This window comes from Gracilinanus agilis, chromosome 4 (assembly GCF_016433145.1).
Source record: "Gracilinanus agilis isolate LMUSP501 chromosome 4, AgileGrace, whole genome shotgun sequence".
Taxonomy (NCBI): domain Eukaryota; kingdom Metazoa; phylum Chordata; class Mammalia; order Didelphimorphia; family Didelphidae; genus Gracilinanus; species Gracilinanus agilis.
In genome coordinates, this window is record NC_058133.1 from 496,128,347 (window position 1) to 496,150,886 (window position 22,540).

Below are 22,540 nucleotides of genomic sequence, written 5' to 3' on the forward strand. Positions count from 1 at the left end.
TTCTTTTCTTTCTTTAAAAATTCTTCCTTCTTTTTTCTTTATTCCTTTCTTTCTCTCTCCTTCCTTCCTTCCTTCCTTCCTTCCTTCCTTCCTTCCTTCCTTCCTTCTTTCCTTCCTTCCTTCCTTCCAAGGAGCCCAGGACCTCAATCTAACCTACTGTGTGTCCTAGTAAAGTCCCATATAGTCATTTAACTAACATCTCCAGCCCTCCATGTCAGCCCATATTAGCAACTGGCCTGAGGCCCATGATATCAAAATGCTTTTGAAACCAGTGCCACATTGAATACGAGGCTGATGGCTCAAATGTTCTGATTAGTTAAGGAACGTGGTCTGAATGAATCTCTCCCTTCTCGCTCTCATGAGCTGCCAAAGCAGGTTAGCTATTAGTCCAAGAGAACGTGGACTTGGGGGAGGGAACAGATTCCCCAGAGCTTGGGATTCGCTTCACAGAAACCATCCTGGAGTGCCTTTAGAAGTAAGTAGGATAAGGGCATGAGCTCAGGAAGAAGGAAGTCTTGGACACTAATTCTCCTTCTTTAGGCAAGTCTGGGCACAGTTATTGATGCCCTGCGAGCTCCTTGGGTTAGAAGGTGCTAATTACTGAGAGCCCAGAAAGGGAAGAGAAGAAGGTCATTTGTCCAGGAATGGCTGGGCTGTTGACAGCTCATTAAATGGCAAAAATATAGGCAGGTTCTGAAATGGCTCGTTATTAGCTTCTCAAGCTTTAAAAAAAATAATTCATTGGCTGCCTCTGTAGGTTAGGCGAGTCCAAGTATTCCAAAGTTATCGTTTTTCCTGGGAGCAAAGGGAAGATGGGATAAATGTATCAAGCTTGCCTGAAAGGGAAACGGCTCCCAACGGAAGATAACCTCAACCTTCCGAGATTGGGAGATGGACAGGTGAGGTCCCTGAGACAAGTGGTTCCACCTCCCTGGGATCAGTTTCTTCATCTGTAAATGGCAGGGGTTGGACTAGAGGACCTCTGAGGCGCCTTCCAGCTCCAAGGCCACATTCCTTACCCTTTGAATCCAACGATCCTCAGAAGCCGTGCCAGGCTCCCCCTGGTAAGAGCCCTGCAGCTGGCATTTTCAGGATGGAGTGTTTTATGGGCAGCAAAACCCTGGACCAACATTATTTCATCCGATCCTCCTTCGACCCCTGCGAGTTCTTGTTATCCTCATTTTATAGCTGAGTGAAGTGAAGAAGAGAAAAGTCATCCAGTCACGCAGGGGCAAATCTCTGGCATGAGCTTCGACGCCAAGGCTGGGTGGCTTCAGATCCAGCCATCTCTCTACCAGGCTGGTCTTGGTGACCAGCTCAGGTCTAGAAGGAGGAGGAAAGAGCTCGAGTCCTCCAACCAAACGGGCCAATTCAGCAAATTCCCCTTGTGACAGCTTTCCTAATTTATGTCTAACAGTGTCTCAGGTTATAGGCAGGTAATGTTGACGTTATAGAAGTATTTAAGTTATAAGTTTATAAATAGGACATTGAGGCTCAGTGGAGTGCCAGACCTGAAGTCAGGAGGACCTGGGTTCCAATCCAGCCTCAAAAACTAATTGTATGTCCTTGGGGAAGTCACTTAACTCTGTTTGCCTCAGTTTCCTCATCTGTCAAATGAATGGGAGAAGAAAATGGCAAACCACTCTAATATCTTTGCCAAGAAAACCTCAAATGGAATCACACATAAATGAAAAATTGACTGAACAACTACACGTTCCATTAAAAACTAAATCAGACTGAAAAAAGAAAAAAATAATACTAACAACAATTCCACCCAGATCATTCTAATCTAGTGGAAGTGGTTCAAAGAAGGTATCAAGAAATCTAGAATGTACTTGAGAAGAATATGCTCACAAACCCCTCAGGAGGCCCCCATTCCACAAAGGATGTCATGGACTCCAGGGGATCCTCTGGAGAGCCTTAGGCAAACAGCATGGTACAATGGAAAGAACAACAGCTCTGGCGTCTAAGAACTTGGGTTCAAATCCTGCCCTTAATGTTCACCATTTAAGTGACCTTGGGCAAGTCACCTTAAGATGACTATCATCTCGTCTGATCCTTGCATTTTGCAAAAGAGAAGACTGAAGCTCAGAGAAATGCAAAAAATTTGCTTGGGATCATCTGAATAGAAAGTGGTAGAGTCAGGATTTGAACCTGTACCCTTGGACTCCAAATCCAACACTTTCTACTGCAACACCTTGAAGACCCTCTTTCTGAGATCGAAGTATCTGAGCTCTAGAGCTAGAAGGGACCTGATGGACCATCGAGTCCAACTCCCTCATTTTACAGATGGGGAAACAGAGGCACAAGCCACTGAAATGATTTGTCCAGGATCACACAGCTAGTAAATATCAGAGGCTGGGCTAGAATTCAGCTCTCCTTCCTCCCAGTTCAACATGTTCTCCTTTATACTGTCCTGCAAATGCCTGAAAAGATCTAGGAATCTTACCCTGATGATTTGATAATGAATCATCCCTGAAACTCCATCAGAAAATAAATTCTAGCTCCGGCTTACTCCTCTTCTCTGTGCAGGCAAGACAATTAATCAGGGCTTAAATGGGGTTTTCCTCTGACCTTTCCAACCCCCTATACAGAAGGGGAGAGAGAACTGCCATCTTTGTGGTTTCTTTTCTTCTGGGTCAAGGCCAACACTGGCAGCCTCCCAAGCTTAGCAGGCCAAATGCAGCTGGTTAGAAAGACCCTGGGACATGTTCTCCATGATACATCAATTGGTGGCCCAATACCCAGGGTTCAGGGCAGGCCCTTCTCTCCCAGGAGTACAATGGCTGGGTTGGAGCTTGGCAAACTTTAAAGGATGCCAAATGGTGTCCCTCCCACTGATGCAGTGGAAAGAGTAGAGAGCTTGGAGTCATGGGATCAAAGTTCAGAACTCGGACCTGCCTCTTCCTATATTTTAGGACTTTGGGCTGGTTGCTCAAGTTTTATGGACCTCAGCTTCCTCTTCTGACAAATTAGAGGATTGGTCTGGATCACTTCCATTTCTAGCCCATGACACTATTTGTATGAGTTTGGGTGGATCACTTGGCCTCTCTGAGACTCAGTTTCTCTATGTGTAAAATTAGAAAGTAGCTGGTCTCTGAGATCCCTTCTCACTCTTGGTCTATCACTCTCTCTGTGTGAATTTGGGCTCATCTCTAATTCTCTCTGGGACTCGGCTTCTAATTTATAAAACTTGAAGGTTAGGCTTCATGGTTTCTAGGGTTCTCTCCAGTTCTAGGTTTGAGATCTTGTCATTCTAATTGTGTGATCTTGGCCTAGTGGCTGAAGTTCTTTGGGTCTCCATTTCCCCCTCTATAAAATATGAATGTATAAAATATATATATTTATACATATATATGTATAAAATACTTGATGGCTTATTTTGAGTTCTTTTAGAGTTTCATCTCATCAATGCCTTTGTTTCTCTTTCTCTCTGCCCCACCAGCAACTCACTGGGTACCAGTTTTTTCATCCTACTTAATAACCATCCCTGTAGCCCCCCTGGGGCCGGATGATGATTCTTTTCTGACTGCAGAGGAAATGGCTGAAAGCCTGGGATTCTCGTAAGCCTGGCCCTCTGTTTTCAAGCATCGCCCCCTTGATTAAATATTTTCTTTTTTCCCAACCTGAATCCTAGGCATCCTTCAAGGCAAATTCTACCTGTTCCCGACAGTAGTTCCTATCTTGAATCTTCACAACTGCACCACCCAGGCTATCATTTCTCAAACTCTTAAACTGAGAAGAAGTCCCAAACCAAACCAGACCTGGACAAAAATCCCTTCTGAAGAGTGCTAAGAAGTGGACAGTCCGCTTTTGTTTGAAGATCTTCTAATAAAGGCCAATCCACTACCCCCAAGGTAGATCATTCCATTGGAGGGTAGTTCCAATTATTAGGAAGTTGGGATTTATGCTAGGTAGGCACAGCACTGGGTCTGGAGTTGAGAAGACCCGAGTTCAAATCCAGCCTCAGACACTAGCTATGTGACTCTGACTCTGAATCACTTAACCATTGTCTGCCTCAGTTTCCACCGCTATTAAAAATGAGAATAACAATAGCGCCCACCTCCTAAGATTGTTGTGAGGATCAAAGAGATAATATTTGTAAAGAGCTTGGCCCAATATCTGGCATATGTTGTGGTTCAGTCTTTTTCAATCACATCCAACTCCTTGTGACCCCACTTGGAGTTTTCATGGCTGAGATCTTGGAGTAGTTTGCCATTTCTTTCTTTATCTCCTTTGAAAAATGAAGAAACTGAGGCCAATAGGATTAAGTGACTTGCCCAGGGTCACACAGCTAGGATACTAGAGAGATTTGCCATTTCTTTCTCTAGTTCATTTGACAAATGAGGAAACTGAAGCCAACAGGGTGACATGACTTGCCCAGGGTCATACATCTAGTAAGTATCTGAGAGGGGATCTAAACTATGAAGATGAGTCTTCCTGCTTCCAATCCCAGTGCTCTATCCACTGCTCACCAAGATATAGCAGGTACTTAATAAATGTTTGTTGGTGGATAGATTGTTTGAATCCTGTTCTTCTTAATGTAGCCTAATTAGTGTCTCTGGTTGCCCTTTCAGGTTACCAACCACTAAAGCTTCCTAATGCCTTCTTTGTGGCTCCCTCATATTATTCTGTGTGCAACAGTGGGAAGAAGAATGGATTTGGAGCATCAGAGGTCTGGGGCTTGAATCCTTCCTTAGACATCATCCAAGTGACCCTTGTCAAGCCATTTTCTGTCTCTGGACCCTCAGTTTCTTCACCTCTACCAGGAGGAAGCTGGAGTGGATAATTTAAGTGCCTTTCCCATTCTAAATGCAGTATATGCGTGGAAGCCCTGGCTCCTTACAAGTCAGAAAACTCCTCCAGGCCAGAAGCCGTAACCATCTCACCTTTCTGGATTTCCTGAGCCACAGACATTTAAGAAACACTTTGCTGAAGACTCGGCCAATGGCATCTTGACACAAAAGCCCCCCAAATGCTCTTTCTCCAGTCCAGCCTTTGGAGGTGCAATGTGTTAGTCAGACCCCCCCAAGGAAAAGAAGAATCTCTCTTTATGATTTTTTTTTGGCCACAATTTTACCATCCCAGCTGCCGGCTCCATAATCAAAGATACAATTTCAGGAAGAAGGGGAGTATTGGGATATTTGATTGCTGCCCTCCCAAAGAGCACTAATTGCTGTGCCCTCTCTTCCACAGAAGGGCATGGGGCCCTGCCTTGGGATTTGCCATGAAATGGGATGGTGAATTAAGGGCTACAAATTGCTAACCAACAGCTCTTCATAATTATGAATCACTAATATCAGTAACTGGTAACTAGCGAGCAGGAAGGCTGGGTGACTCCAACAGGGGGTCATTCTGAATCAGCCTCCCCTCAAAGCTGGTCTGCGAGCAGATGTTGTTTATTTCCTGATTTAAAGAAAAATGCAAAGCCCTGGCCAGGCATGCGGAAAAAGCAGAGGAGGGGTAAGTGATTTGCCCAAGGTCACATGGCTAGTAGGTGGCGGCTTCTCTGTTACCCTTCCCATCTTCCTATTTCTCCTCAGACATCAAGAATTCCTGTGCCATGAGCTCTCAGATAGGATCTGCAAAAACCACACTTTGTACAAGTGAGGAACCTTCACAGAGCCCTTCATTTTCCTTCTTTGTCTCCCTTGTTAGGCTGGGAGGAACCTTGGAGGTAATCTGGCCCAACCTCATTATTTTACAGCTGTAACTCTCCAGTCCAGTGGTTCCCAAACTTTTTTGGCCTACTGCCCCCTTTCCAGAAAAAATATTCCTTAGCCCCCTGGAAATTATTTTTTTTTTCATTTTAATAGCAATTAATAGGAAAAACAAATGCACCTGTGGCCATCACCACGCTCCTGGATGGCTGCAGCACCCACCAGGGGGCGGTGGCGCCCACTTTGGGAATCACTGCTCCAGTCATAGATTTATTAGAACACGGAATCAAGTAGCCTTTCAACAAGCATTTTATTAGTCACTGAACTAAGTGCTGGGGATGAAAAATCAAACTCATGAATCTTGGGGTAGCTAGGTGGCTTTGTGGATAGTCAGGTCTGGAATTAGGAAGTCCTGGGTTCAAATCTGAACTCAGGTACTTCCTAGTTGTATGATCCTGGGAAGTCACTTAAACTCTATTGCCTAGCCCTTATTTTTTTTTCTGCCTTAGAATTAAAAAGTAAGAATTAAAATAAAATTAAAAAAAACTTGAATCGCAGAATTTTTCAGAATTTCAGAGATGAAAGGGACTTTAGTGGTCATATATTCCAACCCATTCCCTCACCTTGCAAAAAGAGTACCCAGTACAATTCCTCTCCAGCCATGGCTTGAAGACCACCAGCTCAGGGGAATTCATTTCATCTTAGGCAGAACATATTAATCAGTCATGTTCAATTCAATAAGCATCAATTAGACACCTACTGTGTTCCAGGCGCTGTGTTAAATGTTTATTCAAACAAAAGGAAAAACAATTACTTTATTCAAGGAAAATATTCTAATGAGGGAGACAATAGGTAAATAACCATGAGAACTGTGGTTCTAGGTCAGTGATGGGTAATTTTTTGAGCTTGGTGTGTCAAAATTCACCAAAAAACCAAGCAGAATTCGGGTGGTGTCTCACTTCGAGAAAAAAAAACATAATTTTGCGATATTTATAGTTTAAATAACAAAAATGTATTATTATAATATGTAACTATATTTAATAAACCAAAATAGGTAAACTAATATAGGTAGAATTGTCATCTATAATGCACAGAGTGTCTACACTAAGACAAATGTTTCATCCTCGGCATGCGGCCCCATACTTCTCTGTATGTGGCCTCATGCAGCCACGTGTCATCAAAAATGGCTATGTGTGTCAGTACTGACACACATGTCATAGGTTTGCCTTCACCGCTCTAGATCTATAGGCCTATGGATAGATATCTATCTACAGAGAGAGAGAAAGGAAAAGAGAGAAAGCCTAAGAGAGATAAAGGGAAAGAAAGAGAAGAGAGAGAAAGGGAGGGAAAGATGGGGGAGAGGGAGGAAGAGAAAAGGGAGGAGATAAGGGAAGGGACAGAGGAAGGGAAAGAGAGAGAAAAGAAGGGAGAGAAAGAAAGAGATGGAAGAAGAGAGAGAAAAAGGGAAAGTGGGGGAGAGAGAGGAAAAGAGATGTGGAGAGGGACAGAGGAAAGGAAGGAGAGAGGAGAGAGAAGGAGGGAGAGAAAGAAAGAGAGGGAAGAAGAGGGAAGGGGAGAGAGAAAGAGAGGGAAAGGGAGGGAAAGTTGGGGAAAGGGAGGAAGGAAGAGAAAGGGGAAGAAATAGGGAGAGGGACAGAGGAAAGGAAGGAGAGAGAGAAGAAGGGAGAGAAATAAAGGAAGGGAAGGAGAGGCAATCAGACAGACAGAAAGAAAAGAGAGTGGGGGAAGAGGGAGTGGGAGGCTACCGAGAGAAAAATGAAACAGTTTCTGTCTTTGAGGAACTTACACTCTAATGGAGAAGCCACTGCCAGAATACACACACACATAAATAATACATTAAAACAAATACAAGGTAATTTTGTCAACATAGGCACTAGCAGTTAGGGAACAAGGCAGGGAGACCAGGAGAGCTATCGTGCTGAAGGTACCACTTAGATTTTATTGAATTGAAGGTCACACTCTAAAGACATCATGCTCAGGAGAGCAAAGGGCAGTGCCCCCCCCCCAAGATCAGAGTTGATGGCCAGACTTGGGTGATCATCAGCTCTCCCTGGAGTTTCAATTGCCCAATTTCCTAGCATATTCTGTGAAAATATTGAAAGTGGATTGATGCCTGAGAACTTGCTCTCCTTTCAAAATGATGCTGGAGTCCACAGAATGGTTTCTATTCTCAAATAACATCAGTACAACTTAATGATGCAATCTCACCCGGTGCCTAGAGCAGAAAGATGTTAGTAATCTATTAGTGTGTTTGGGGGGTATTTTTTTTTTTTTTGCTGTCAGTTACAGACTGACTGCCCAAAGGGCCGGTTCTAATTTGAAGGAGACAAATTTGGATTCTATTGTCATCGCCACATGAGCACTGTCTGAATGAACCACTCAAGGCCGATTGCCATGTCCCAGCAGTGAAGGCTCCACTCTGTAGTGTCCTCACACACAGAATCATGTCAGAAGCCCACGAATTTTTATTCAACAAATTACAGAATGATGGAGGTTGGGATAAGAGGAGATGAGGAGAAGGTAAGACGGAGTACTTGGTATGCACACCAGACCCTTTGCAGACTCATCTGAGAGTGGTGGTGCGAGTGTTATTAATGTCCAAGAGGAAACGGGGGGAAAAGACCATCTCCTCAAAGTCATTGAGGAAAAGTCATGGTGAAGCCAACATTTACAAGCCGCTCGCTCTGGGCACACAGAACCTCAGTCTTTGCATCTATGAAAAGGACTTTCATCCTATCTACAGCAAGAGGTTATTAGATTCAAATGAGACTCAACCAAAACTTTTGCTGGTTTCAGGGAAACATAATGTCTCAAATGTCCTGAATGATGTATGTTGACTCCCTTCATTAGAATGTCAACTCCTTGGAGGCAGACACTATTTTTGCTTTTTCTTCATACCCTCCAGTGCTCAGTACAGGGCCTGGAACTTACCAAGTAGTTAATGCATACTTGTGCATTGCTTGTTTCTGTTCCATTCAGTCATTATAAGGAGATGCTAATTCCATTGGAACAATGGTAAAAAACCATGGAACTATAGAATTTTTGAATCAGAATGGATCTCATATTCTCAAATAATTTTTAATAGTTTCTTTCTTTCTTCCTTTCTTCCTTCCTCCCTTCCCTTTTTCTTCCTTCCTTCCTTTCTTTCTTTTTCCTTTTCTTTCTCTTTTTCCTTTTCTTTCTCTCTACCCTTTCTTTTCTTCTCTTTCTTTATCTCTTTCTTTCTCTTTCTTTTTTCTTTTTCCTTTCCTTTCTTTCTCTTTCTTTCTTTCTTTCTTCCTTCCTTCTTTCCTTCTTTCCTTCCTTCCTTTCTTCCTTCCTCTCTCTCTCTTTCTTTTTTCTTCCTTATTGTATTTTGATTAAATCGGTTTCCTTTGTAACCCTACATATTTTATTCCATGTATTTAAAAACATAATTTTGAGAAGGAGTCCATAAGTTCTACCAGGCTGCCAAAGGGGTTTAGGCCAAAGAAAACCAAGGTTAAGAATCTGCTCCAAAGGAATCTCCTCAGAGTATACCCAACAAGTAGCCATCTGACCACCTATTAGGACTGGAGGATAGCATACTGGTCTTTTTCAACTTTCAAGAACAGAATAGGATTACTTAAGTCAAGTCAATTCAATAAATATGCAAGAGACTAGAAACAACAAATCAATTTGAGATAGTCCCAGTCCTCCAGAAGTTCACATTTTAGTGGGGGAAATTTTTTCCCATTCATTTATTGGTGCTGTCCAACTCTTTGTGACCCACTGAGGGTTTTCTTGGCAAAAATACTGGAATGATTTACCATTTCTTTCTCCAGTGCATTTTACAAATAAGGACACTGAGGCAAACTAGGTGAAGTGATTTGTTCAGGGTCATACAGATAGTAAGTGTCTGATGCCAGATTTGAATTCAGGATGAGTCTTCCTGACTCCAGGTCCAACATTCTATCCACTGGGCCACCTACCTGTCCCTCCCTAAAGATTATCTAGTCCAATTACCCCATTTTATGGGTGATAAAGTTGAAACATAGAGTAAAATATTTAGCAAATATCACATCAGTGTTATGAGGTAGAGGCAAGATTAGAACCCATGTGTTCTACCTTCAAATTCAACATTCTTTTCACCATTCTGCTCTGTTCTATGACTTAGAGATTGTTCCTTGCTTAAAAAAAAACAAACAACCCAAACTCTTATTATTCTGTGGCTAATTTAATGAAGACTCTTCCCAAATTATCTGTCCTTGTACACAGCTAACAGAACCGGCCCATGTCCTTTCTAGCTTGGTAGGAATTGTGGTAATTCATCCACAGTTCTAGGCACAGACAGGTTGCTAGATTTGGTGTCAGAGGACCTGGTTTAAAATCCTATTTCTACTCCCACTTACTACCTGGTAGTCTTAGGCAAAGCACTTCCATCTCTCTACCATCCAGTTTCCTCATATCATATTCCATCATATTCCAACATGCAAGTCAAATGGAGAGGTCCCACAGTCCTTAGGGAGCAGCGTAAAAAGCCAAAGGAAACACTTCTTTCATATCATCTCCACAGGCAAAATCAGATCTGTTTCTGCTGGCGAACCATATGACAATGCAACACAACGGACAGACAGATCTATGAGCCTTAATTCTCCTCTTCAAGGAGTCACTTCTTCAATTCTCACTTCACAATGAAGCATCTGAGGAAGGCTTAAGTTAAACATATTGAACTTGCAGTAAATGCCAAGCCCTCAGTACCCAAGAAGTGACTGAACTTTGAGGAGGGAAATGGGGAGAAACAGAAGGAAGAAAAACAGCCAAAGGAGCATGAAGGGAAGATAAACAGAAAGAAGAGTACCACAAGACACCCACCCCCAGAAGACTCCCTTTCCTATGCCATCGGGCCAAAGGTGTCAAAAATCTAAAGGAAGCTCAGGAGTTCTCATGGTATCGTGATGATGAGAAGTTTTCCCTTCATCCCAAAGATTCAGTAGAGCTGTCATGACAAAGGAGACATTTGTATACCTTGGAAGGGGAAAAACACACATTGTCTCATCTGAGATAATCAAATGTGTCATCCATCCAATGGGGGGGGAAAATTCCACATGATCCTCCCTCTGATAAGATTTGCACATGCTTTTATTTACTAATTTACTAATAACATTTACTAATATTTTTTACTATTTACTAAAATTTTATTTACTAATTTATTTACTAATATTTACTAATAACAATATTTCTATTAATTGTTACTATTCACTAATAACAATATGTATCATTGATAGAGCACTTTAAGGTTTACAAAGAGCTTTACATACATCATTGTGGTTCAGCCTCCCATCTTGGTGAGACAGGTACCACAGGTGGTGTGATCCCCACTTTGCAGAGGAGGAAATTGAGGCTCAAGAATAAATGACTTGTGTAGGGGCACCCATATGATACCTGTCAAAAGCTGGCTTCAGACCCCAGTCTATTTTGCCTCCAAATCCAGGCTTCACTATTCCACATTCCATCTCTAAGTTAATTCCATGAGTTGAATGAGAACCAGCATGGCAGAATGGATAGAGCATGGGCTTGAGGTCATCGAAGGGACCTTCTATGGGCTTCCAACCCCTTTATTTTTTATCATTAAGGAAATGGTCCCAGAGAAGTGGTGACCAATTCGAGGTCACACAGTTAATAAGCAACAAAAGCAAAATTTGAACCTAGGACCTCCGTCTCTAATATCTGTCATCTTTCTATTGTACTCTGTTGCCGGTTGGAGTTCAGAAGATAATGTCTGGCACTTACCAGCCCTCTGAACCTCAGGCCACGCTGGGGCTTATCTGCCAAGCTGTAGATCATTTCACTCTGATTCAGGGAAGACCTTTCCACACCAAAGAAACAGTAAATCCTCGGCATATTAACATAATAATGACAAATTGCAATGTCAGCCACGCTTGTTTTATTTATTTTGGTATATCACAAAAAATAAATAACACTAATTACTCACATAAAGACAAGTTATTTTCTTAGGTCTTTAAAAAGAGTATATTAATCAACTGATAATGCTATAATTCATTATTCAATTTGGAGGCAACTGAATTATACAGGAGAATACTGGTCATTGCGAATAGTTTTTGACCTCCAGTGATGTTTTGGTCTGACTATCCCTTTCAGGTGATCACCAACACTTATCTTCCTCTTCCTCACCACCCCAGGATTTCAGTCTATAACAGGGTTATAGAAATCAGCTTCTCCCATGGCTATAAAAATAGCTCTGTAATATTTCCTTTGCCTGGTCTGCTTTTCTGCTCTTTAAGGGGCTTGCACATCTTCTCTACCATCTTTCCCCCCTTATCTTTTTTCTTTTTTGTATGTTAGCATAGTAATGATGGTAAATGGGAATTTTCTATCTACATGCCTTCTTTAAAAATATCACCCATAATTGGTTCAACGACTTTGAAAAGCAAGTAGGTCTTAGATTCAGAAAGTGGCTGACATGTTCATATGCAGAGATTAGGGCAGTCAGGTGGGGCAGTGGAGCGGAGTGTCCAGTCTGGGGTCAGGAGAACCTAAGCTCAAATCCAAACTCGGCCTCTGACACTTGATAGCTGTGTGACTCTGGGCAAGTCACATCATTCCATTTGCCTTAGTTTCCTCCTTTGTCAAATGAGCTAGAGAAGGAAATAGCAAACCACTACAGTATCTCTGAGGAGAAAATCCCAAATGTTGCCACAGAGTCAGGCACAACTGAATGACTAAACATCAGCAAAAATTCAGAGATCTAAATGGTATAGCATCCAAATTTCTAAAGGAGAAATTGGTGGAGCTCAAAGAGGAAATAGATAATAAAACTATACTAGTGGGAGACCTGAATCTTCCTCTATCAGATCTAGATAAGTCAAACCAAATAAATAAATAAATAAATAAAAATTCAGAGATCTCACTATTAGGCACAAACCCAAGGAAGGGCTATGTTAAATAGAAAAGTTCAATATAGAGTGAACATTTACAGCAAGATTCCCAGTGCTCTGGGGTAACAAAGAACCAACTGCAAATAAATGTCCATCAACTGAGGAATGCATATTGTGGTATATGAATATGGGAACAAAAATAGAGGCAAGACCTGTGAGTTCATTGGTAAAAAAAACAGGTAAAGAGATTCCTTCTAATGATTCAGGTTGGTACCTTCATTGTAACCTATAGTCTGAGCAAGTTGTCTGGGTTCTCAAGAAATTAAGTGACTCGTCCAAGGTCTCATAGCCACAAGATGTCAGACTTGAACCTAGTACTTGCTGGTTCTGAGGCCAATTCTATTCGCTATGACACGGTGTCTATCACACTAATGTCATGCAATATCATTGTGTTATATGAAACAATGAATATGAAAAATTCAGAGAAACATGGGAAGATGCATATGAACTGATGCAAAGCAAAGTACACACAACCAGGAAAAATAATATATTCAATCAATCACATTTAATAAGTACATACTAAAGGGGAAAAGTGATTAAAATGGGGGGGGACAGCTTTGTAATAATTATGTATTATCTAATAGTAAAAGTTTTGTCCACTAAAGCTATCTTTGTATTTAAGAACATTTCCAAAGACCTGGAAGCTTTCATGAACTTGAATGCATTTATGCATACTAGAGATATTTATTTCAAAGTAAAATTATAATATCTGCATGCATTATTTGTATTTAAGGTACACTGGTACAGAGAGGAGAACTTACAGTAAAATTACTAAAAATTATTTTTACAATCCTATATGCCCGATCTTTCTGCTATGAAGCACAGCTAAGAAAATGACCCCAAAAGAATGGGATATGGGCTGGTTGTCCAGTGTGGGACAGAGACCCCATTAGAGGAAGCAGAAAGGAATTAAAAACAACTTTCTTCCCTTTGAAATTTTGCTGAAAGCTGGCACTGCTTTCACTCAATTCTGCCAACTCAAAGCATTTTGCAGCCTTAACCATTTTAAGGGAAAGAAGAGGCACTATCCCTTCAGGCTTAGAAAGAGAGAGTGTGTGCATATTCACTCCTGTTATGGTTGTTGCTGTTCAGTTGTTTCAGTCCTATCTGACTCTTCCTGATATTATTTGGGGTTTTCTTAGCAAAGATACTGGAGTGGTTTGCCATTTCCTTCTCCAGCTCATTTTACAGATGAGGAAACTGGGGCAAACAGGTACTATTTGCGAATGAAAAATCACAGATTCACAGAATTTCAGACTTGCAAAAGATTTCTTTCTTTTTTTATGCAGTGGCCATTTCGATTCTTGAATACAGCTATTATGTCCCTTCTTGTCCCTGAGCCTTCTCTAAATAGCCTAAATAGGTCCCATTCCTTTGAACTATTCTCATAAGACTGTGATGGCGAACCTATGGCACATGTGTGTGCCGGAAAGGGCTGCTCCCTTCCTCTCTCCACACACACTTGAGGACATTTTTCACTTCACCTGCCCCTCTGCCCAGCAGCCCAACAGGAGCGCTTTCTCCCTCCCCTGTTTGGGATAAGATGGGGGTTTGGGGGGCTCATGTGCAGCATGGAGCTCATGTATGGTGTGAGGATTGACATTTGGGCACTCATCTTCTAAAGGGTTCACCATCACTGTGGTAAGGGATGAACTCAGAGTCTTTCACCACATTGCTTACCTTCTTCTGGACATTCTTCAGATTATTGATGTCTCTGCAAAAAATGTGGCACCCTAACCTGAACACAATACATTAGCTATGTTCCCACCAAAGTGTAGAGGACAGAAAGAGGATCACCTCCGTATTCCAAAGCCATTCTCCCTCTCTAAATGTAGCTTAAAATTACATTAGATTTTTTTGGTTATAGCATCCCAGTACTGAATCATTGCTGTCTACCAATAAACTTGTGTAGTTTTATTTCCCCAAAAGAAGTGCTGTCTAGCACACCTCCTTTTTATTTATTTGTTTATTTTAATATTCATTTTTTAAAAATTTGAATTCCAAATTCTATTCTTTCCTTCAGCATCTCTCCCATCCATTGAGAAGGCAAGCAATAACATACTCATTATATACCACTTTTTGTTTTTAATGTTGATTTAAAAAAAAAAACACAAGGGCAAGAAAGACGCCCCCCCCACAGCTCCAAGAAGCAAGCCCTTGCCCTTGGTTCACACAGATGCCCTATCACCCAGCCATACCCAGTTCTCCCTCTCCTAAAACTAGATGAAAAGCAAGACAGATTTATTCTGTCTCTCCTTACTTGTGACAGCAGCATGAAAATTTCTAGGGTTCCCTATGGCCTCCAAGTAATATTTTCAGAAAACCAAAGGAAGGTATTTCTACTGGACTTTTACTAAAACACAAGTGTTTCCATCATTCAAGAATCAGGGCAGAAAAATAAATCTCCTTCCCAAAAGTCCTTGCCTCGTGGAAGATTTGAAGCAGCAAATTATCCCCTGATAGCCTTGCCTGCCTTAAGAACCCCTGAACAAATCTCATCATTTCTAGAGGTAAAAACAAAGTTGTGCCCAGTCTCACTGTAACTTTAGAATAGTTAGTCCATGGTGCCAACTAGGTAAAGATTTGAAGAAATAGGTTAAAAGAACAAAATGTCAATCCCTAATTCAGCTTGGGAAAAAAAAACAGAGGCACGTTCCCTAGTTCCTAAATAATTAATATAGTGGATCCCACATGCCCACTTTCTCTCTTCCTACCTCCCAATGTATTTAGCTTATCACAGCTTCTAGTATTTGCCTTCTCAGGCTCTCTTACCACTGACCTGATGGGAAGGGAAGGGTCCCCAGCGTCCCACCAGTCCTTTGGGGGGCTGATGTACATGCACCAAAGCTCCCAGCTGTAACCATGGGCCGAGTTCTCATACCGCTGTACCTCGAAGTTATCCTGTTTGATGTTGTCAATAGAGGGAAGGATCACCCTTTTCCGGTTTTCCTGGATTCTGGACAGAACAGGCTCAGCCCTGAGAAAGAAGAAAACAAAGGCAAGATGGTGGTGTTAGCTTGTCTGAGATATTCCATCCCATGAATTGGGCAGATTGGAACAACCAACAAACTCTTTTTAAAAAAAAATTATTTACTATGTGCCAGGTACTTTGGTAGGCCTTGAGAGTATGAAGAAGGGAAGAAAACAGTCCATGAGAGTAAGAAGAAGGGAAGAAAAGTCCTTGAGATTAAGAAGGGAAGAAAACAGTCCTTGACAGTATGAAGAAGGGAAGAAAACAGTCCATCAGAGTATGAAGAAGGGAAGAAAACAGTCCATCAGAGTATGAAGAAGGGAAGAAAAGTCCTTGAGAGTAAGAAGAAGGGAAGAAAACAGTCCATGAGAGTATGAAGAAGGGAAGAAAACAGTCCATGAGAGTATGAAGAAGGGAAGAAAAGTCCTTGAGAGTAAGAAGGGAAGAAAACAGTCCTTGACAGTATGAAGAAGGGAAGAAAACAGTCCATGAGAGTATGAAGAAGGGAAGAAAAGTCCTTAAAAGTAAGAAGGGAAGAAAAGTCCTTGAGAGTAAGAAGGGAAGAAAACAGTCCTTGACAGTATGAAGAAGGGAAGAAAACAGTCCATGAGAGTATGAAGAAGGGAAGAAAAGTCCTTGAGAGTAAGAAGGGAAGAAAAGTCCTTGAGAATAAGAAGGGAAGAAAAGTCCTTTAGAGTAAGAAGAAGGGAAGAAAACAGTCCTTGACAGTATGAAGCAGGGAAGAAAACAGTCCTTGACAGTATGAAGGAGGGAAGAAAACAGTCCTTGAAAGTATGAAGAAGGGAAGAAAACAGTCCTTGAAGGTAAGAAGAAGGGAAGAAAATAGTCCTTGAGAGTATGAAGAAGGGAAGAAAACAGTCTGAGAGTATGAAGATGGGAAGAAAACAGTCCTTGACAGTATGAAGAAGGGAAGAAAACAGTCCATGAGAGTATGAAGAAGGGAAGAAAAGTCCTTGAGAGTAAGAAGGGAAGAAAACAGTCCTTGACAGTATGAAGAAGGGAAGAAAACAGTCCATGAGAGTATGAAGAAGGGAAGAAAAGTCCTTGAGAGTAAGAAGGGAAGAAAAGTCCTTGAGAATAAGAAGGGAAGAAAAGTCCTTGAGAGTAAGAAGAAAGGAAGAAAACAGTCCTTGACAGTATGAAGGAGGGAAGAAAACAGTCCTTGACAGTATGAAGGAGGGAAGAAAACAGTCCTTGAAAGTATGAAGAAGGGAAGAAAACAGTCCTTGAAGGTAAGAAGAAGGGAAGAAAATAGTCCTTGAGAGTATGAAGAAGGGAAGAAAACAGTCTGAGAGTATGAAGATGGGAAGAAAACAGTCTCTGGCGTCAAAGGGCTTATTTTCTACTGATAATATGTTCAGATTGTGAGGCAAGGATTATTACTATCTTCTGGGCATCAGAGATATGAGTATTTGTTGAATTGATGATTTCTATAGAATCGGAAGGGGGCCTCAGAGGCCATCTAACCCAACCTCTTGATTTACAGATGAGGAAACTGAGATGAAGGGATTTAGGATGACAGGCTCATAACTAGATAGGACCTCAAAAGCCTCCCTCCCTAACTCCCTTCTATTTATTTTGTCCTCATTTAACAGATGAGGAAACTGAGCCTCGGAGAGATTAAGGAATTTAGGGTTATGGGATTACAGACTTAAAGCTGGAAGGAGCCTCAGAGGCCATTTAGTTAAACCCACTCATTTTATAGAAGAGCAAACAGAAGAGATCTTTCTACTTGCTGAAGGTCACACAAGTAATAAGCATTAGAGGCTAGATTTGAATACATGTCTACTGCTTCCAGATGAGTCAGTTATCATTCTTAACATTATACCCAACTCCATGAATGCCCAAAGAACTATGTTAAGGCCTCTTGTACCCACCATCTGAAAGCTGGAAGCCTCAGCAGCCACTCTGGAAGTGAGCTGGGCTGCCAAGTCATCCCCATTTTGTTAAATGATTTGCTTTACACCAAGTGTTTCTGAAAGGTTTCTCTCCTGTCAGTGATAGATTAGGTCTAATTTCCTGCAGGTACTCGATTCCCACTCTGGAAAATAGGTCAATTCTGCCTGTGATGGAATGTTTTTAATATGAATTTCACTGTATTATGTATTTCTTTACACTGCATTGCAGCTAATTGATCAACCTAAATTGATTTTCTAAAAAGATTTAATTTCATTGATTAACGATGCTGGAGAGAATTAAATGCCATAAAGCAAAAGGCAGAGAGATGCCTGCTTTATCATTAAAATCTTTTATTCTTCCAAAAGCTCTAGAAGAATCAGAGCTCTCTGTGGGAAAACATACAATTAAAGAGAATATTGGTGGTATGTTGGAATGAGTCAAAAGAACTGAAATCATCAAATTCCCTCTCTGTGTGATCTTGGTCAAGTCACTTCGGGTTTTTTTGTTGTTTTTTTAAACCCTTACTTTCTGTCTTGGAATCAATACTGTATATTTGTTCCAAGGCAAAAGAGTGGTGAGGGCTAAGCAATGAGAGTTAAATGATTTGTTTAGAGTCAAATAGCTAAAAATTGTCTAAGGTCAGATTCGAACCCAGCTAAGCCTGGATCTCCATCCACTAAGTCATCTGGCTGTCACCAAGTCACTTCACTTTGAAGGCTCTCCATTTGCTCATCTGTAAAATAAAGGTGTTAGACTACCCAACGTGTAAAATTTGTTCCAACTTTGAGCTAGGATCCCATGTTTTATTTCCATAGAGGGTTCCAGGAAGAGTCCATTTTCCAGAATCTGGAAGAAAACACGGCTCTCAAATGGAGAAAGATATCGACTCTAACTCATCATGGCACCCACCCAGGCTCCACAAAGAACTAGATGGAAATAACTGGGGGTTCAACTTTGCCCAGAATTTGTCTCCTTCAATTTGCAAGTACCGAAGTACTTACCTTCTCCTTTGCCTTTTTCACGGGAGCCCCTGTATTCATTCATTCGCTCTCATTTGCCCATTCGTTAATTAATCCAGTGACTATCGAGTGCCCAGTGGACAGAGAGCTGAGATGGACCATGGTTCCTGCTTTGGTGGGGCTTCTGAGTCCCGCAGGGGGATCCCACAGTCTGGCCCCTGGAGAAGCCCATGGCAGGCATTCAGGAAAAGCTTACGGAGTGTTACAGGCTCCATCAGTTTTCCATGTATGAATGAGAGGTGGACATGAGGAACCTCATTTGTCATCCCCTCTAATGAAAACTATACTTGAGCAAAGTGTTTTATAATAGGGTTTTATGTTAGTGAGGCCCCTCTCAATAGAGATCTTTAAATGCAATTTGGATCACCACTTGTCAGGAAGGTTATAAAAGGGATCATTTGTTCACTCAACCATTCCATCATTCAACAGATATTTATTAAATAACTACAAAAGAAGGGCATCTAGACAGCACCAAAGCACTGACTGGGCCTGGAATCAGGAAGATTCTTTCTGAGGTCTAGCTGTATGACCCTGGGCAAGTCACTTCACCCTGTTTGCATCAGTTTCCTCAGCTGTCAAATGAATTGGAGAAGGAAATAGCAAACCATTTCAATATCTTAGTTGGGAAATCCTGAGCAAGTCACTTCACTCTGTTTGCCTCAGTTTCTTCATCTGTCAAATGATCTGGAGAAGGAAATGGCAAACCACTCCATTATCTTAGTTGTGGGACCCTAGGCAAGTCACTTCACCCTAACTGCCTCGGTTTCCTCATCTGTTAAATGAGCTGGAGAAGGAAATGGCAAATTCTTCCAAGATCTTTGCCAGGAAAAACCCAAATGGGGAAAAAGATGACTCAACAGCAATTATAAGAGAAAGCATAGAATGAGGGTGGTGGAGGAAACACTGATTCAGATGTCAGAGGACCTAAATTCAGATTTCACTTGTGATGGCTACAATCTGGATGACCTCAAGCAAGTCACTTCTCTCCTCTCTCTCTCTCTCTCTCTAGGTCTCAGTTTTGTTATTTGTAAAATAGGAGTTTTGATCTAGACCAGTGATTCCCAAAGTGGGCGCTACCTCCCCCTGGTGGGTGCTGCAGCAATCCAGGGGAGAGGTGATAGCCACAGGTGCATTCATCTTTCCTATTAATTGCTATTAAGTTTTTAAAAAATTAATTTCCAGGAGGCTAAGTAATATTTTTTTTTCTGGAAAGGGGGTGGTAGGCTAAAAAAGTTTGGGAACCACTGATCTAGATGGTCTCTGAGGATCTACTAAGACCTAAATCTTCTGTATGATACCATTTATTACCTATGAGACCTTGGGAAAGTCATTAAACTCCTGGACTCTCAGTTTCCTCAACTATCAAATATAGAGATTAGGCTGGATGACTCCTGAGGTCCCTCCCAGCTCTAGATTGAGGTTTCTGTGAAGCTCTGGGTCTGAAATTATGGTAGCTGTGGGGGATAGAATGAGAAAAAAGCTTACCTGCCCTCTAAGGGCTCTCCATCCAATTGTATGCAGATGAGTAACTACAAAGTGTGTAGGTGTTAAGATAAAAGAATTTGGGAAGGAGGGTTCTAAGAAGAGGAGAATGAGAACAACCTTGTATAGGATTCCCATTCCATATGGGTTGAACTAAATGGCCTCAGAAGTCCCATCACGTGCTGAAATTATGAAATTGTCAGTGGCACACTGAAAAATAATTAACAACCAGCTCTCCAAATGTACATTTATACATCCACACATATATGCACATATATATGTAGATTAATGACATATTTTTAAATTTAATCTGCATCACTAACATTTTCTCCATCACTTTCTCAAATCTGTACAAGCATGTAAGCTTAAAAATTAATATCCAAATATTCCAAGTATTTTAATTTTCATAAAGTTTATCTATAATAACTTGAAATAGAGGAAAATGATAGCATTAGTAAAGACAAGTTTTCCAGACCACACACACCAGAGAAGAGAGAGAGAAGGTGGGCTTCCAGCAAACTTATAAACATTACATGAAGACACTATGTGCACAAAGGGAAAAGGATTCTGGGTAATGTAGTTCAGGGGTTCAAGATTTTCTAATTATATAAGCAAAATAATAAATCAATTAATACCCAATAAGTGCCTACTATGTGCCAGGAACTATGCATGGAGGATTCAAAAAGAGGTTAAAGACAGTCTCTGCCCTCTGAGCTAACACTCCAAAGGAAGAGACAAATATATACAACACAAGCTGTGTGCAGGAGAAATAGGAAATCGCGGGCACAGCTTCCTGTATGGAGTGGGATTTAGAGGAAGCCAGGGGGAGATTTGTACTTTTTAAGATTTATGAGGTATAAATTTTCACTGAATGTTTAATCAAGTCAGTAAACATTTATTAAGCAACTACTGTGGGCCGGGCACTGAGCTAAGCACTTGAATATAAACATTTAACAACCGGATACAATGCATCTTGGATTTAGTCCACAATACTGTGTAGTAATAGCATTAGAGAAATGTAAACAAAATGCTACATGAGATCTAAAAGAGAAGACGGTGACTGATGGGAAAGAGCAGAGAAGATTTCCTGGAATAAGTGACATTTTAGGAGAGTCTTAAAGGATGGGTATGGAGCATCTTCAAAGTATTGGGAGATCAAAGGAGATCAAGAATTTCTAGGTAGATCAGATAAAGAGGCTCTCCGTTTTGGACGGAGAGTATCATACAAAGAAGGAACAATATGAGATAAAATTGTAACTAGACACAGTGGTACTAGATTGAAGAGAGCTTTGAATGCCAGGCATAGAAACCTGAATTTTATTTAGGAGTCAATAGGAAATCACCACTGATTTCTGAGAGAAAGTTTATAAATACCAGCAGTTTTGAGTTGGAGGAGGAGGGAGGGTGGAGGAAAAGGAGGAGGAGAAGGGAGTGAGGGTCAACAGAAGAAGAAATAAAGGTCACCAGACCTACCAGCCAGCAGTGAACTCCACGTGGGCATCGAAGAAACCAGTGATCTGACCAGTGGCCACTTTCCAGCCTTCGATCCGTGCCCGAATCAGGCCTTCCCTCTTCTGATTTCGTACCACCTTCACCAGCCCTGGATAACGTTTATGGACGTATTCCTCCAAGGGTGCCTTCAGTTCCTCTGCAAGAGACAAAACCATTCTTAAATCTGGTCATGGTCTAATTTCAGATTTGCGCCCATACCCCAGATCCATGCTAGCCTCACTTGGAAGTTGTGGGGGCAATCCCCAATCTCTGCCCCATTAATAATTCTAGTTTGAGTCCTAATAAGGATTTTGAATAGTCCAAAAGTCAACCTCTAACCTGAATATCTTGAGCAACTCTTTTCTTTATCTTACATAGAGATAAGATCAAGCAAGGAGATATTTTAGAGAAGGTGACAAACTTGGGAGTCACGAAGACTTGAGTTTGAACTCTGCCTGTGATACTAGTAAATAGTGTACTAAATGTGGAGTCAGGAAGACTTCCTCTGTAAAATGGGAACAAAGTTCACAAGGAAACTGAGAAAAATAGGATTAAGTGACTTGCCCAGGGTCACACAGCTAGTAAATATCTGAGGTCAGATTTGAACTCAGCTCTTCCTGACTCCAGGCCCAGTGTTCTATTCACTGTACCACCTAGCTGCTGACTCATCCTTATTCTGCCATTACCTAGGTCTAAGGTCTTTGACAGATGCTGGAATGGAAAGAGTAATGAGCTGGAAATCAGAGGACTTGGGTTTGAATCTTCACTCAACCTTTTACTACCTCTATGATCTTGGGTAAATCATCCTCTATAGTCTCAATTTCTTCATTTATAAAATGAAGAGGTTGGACAGTCTCTGAGATTCTTTCTATAGATTTATGGTCCTGTGAGCCTAAATTATTTCCGACTCTGAGCCAGTTGTTTTCTTTGTCAAAGGGATCTAAAAATATCTGTTTTCAGTTTTCTGAAGGCACAGTAAGTATTTAATAAATGTCGGTCAGCTGACTGATCAAAGAGGATTTCCTCTTTAAAAAAAATTCATTGAATGTTACCAGATAG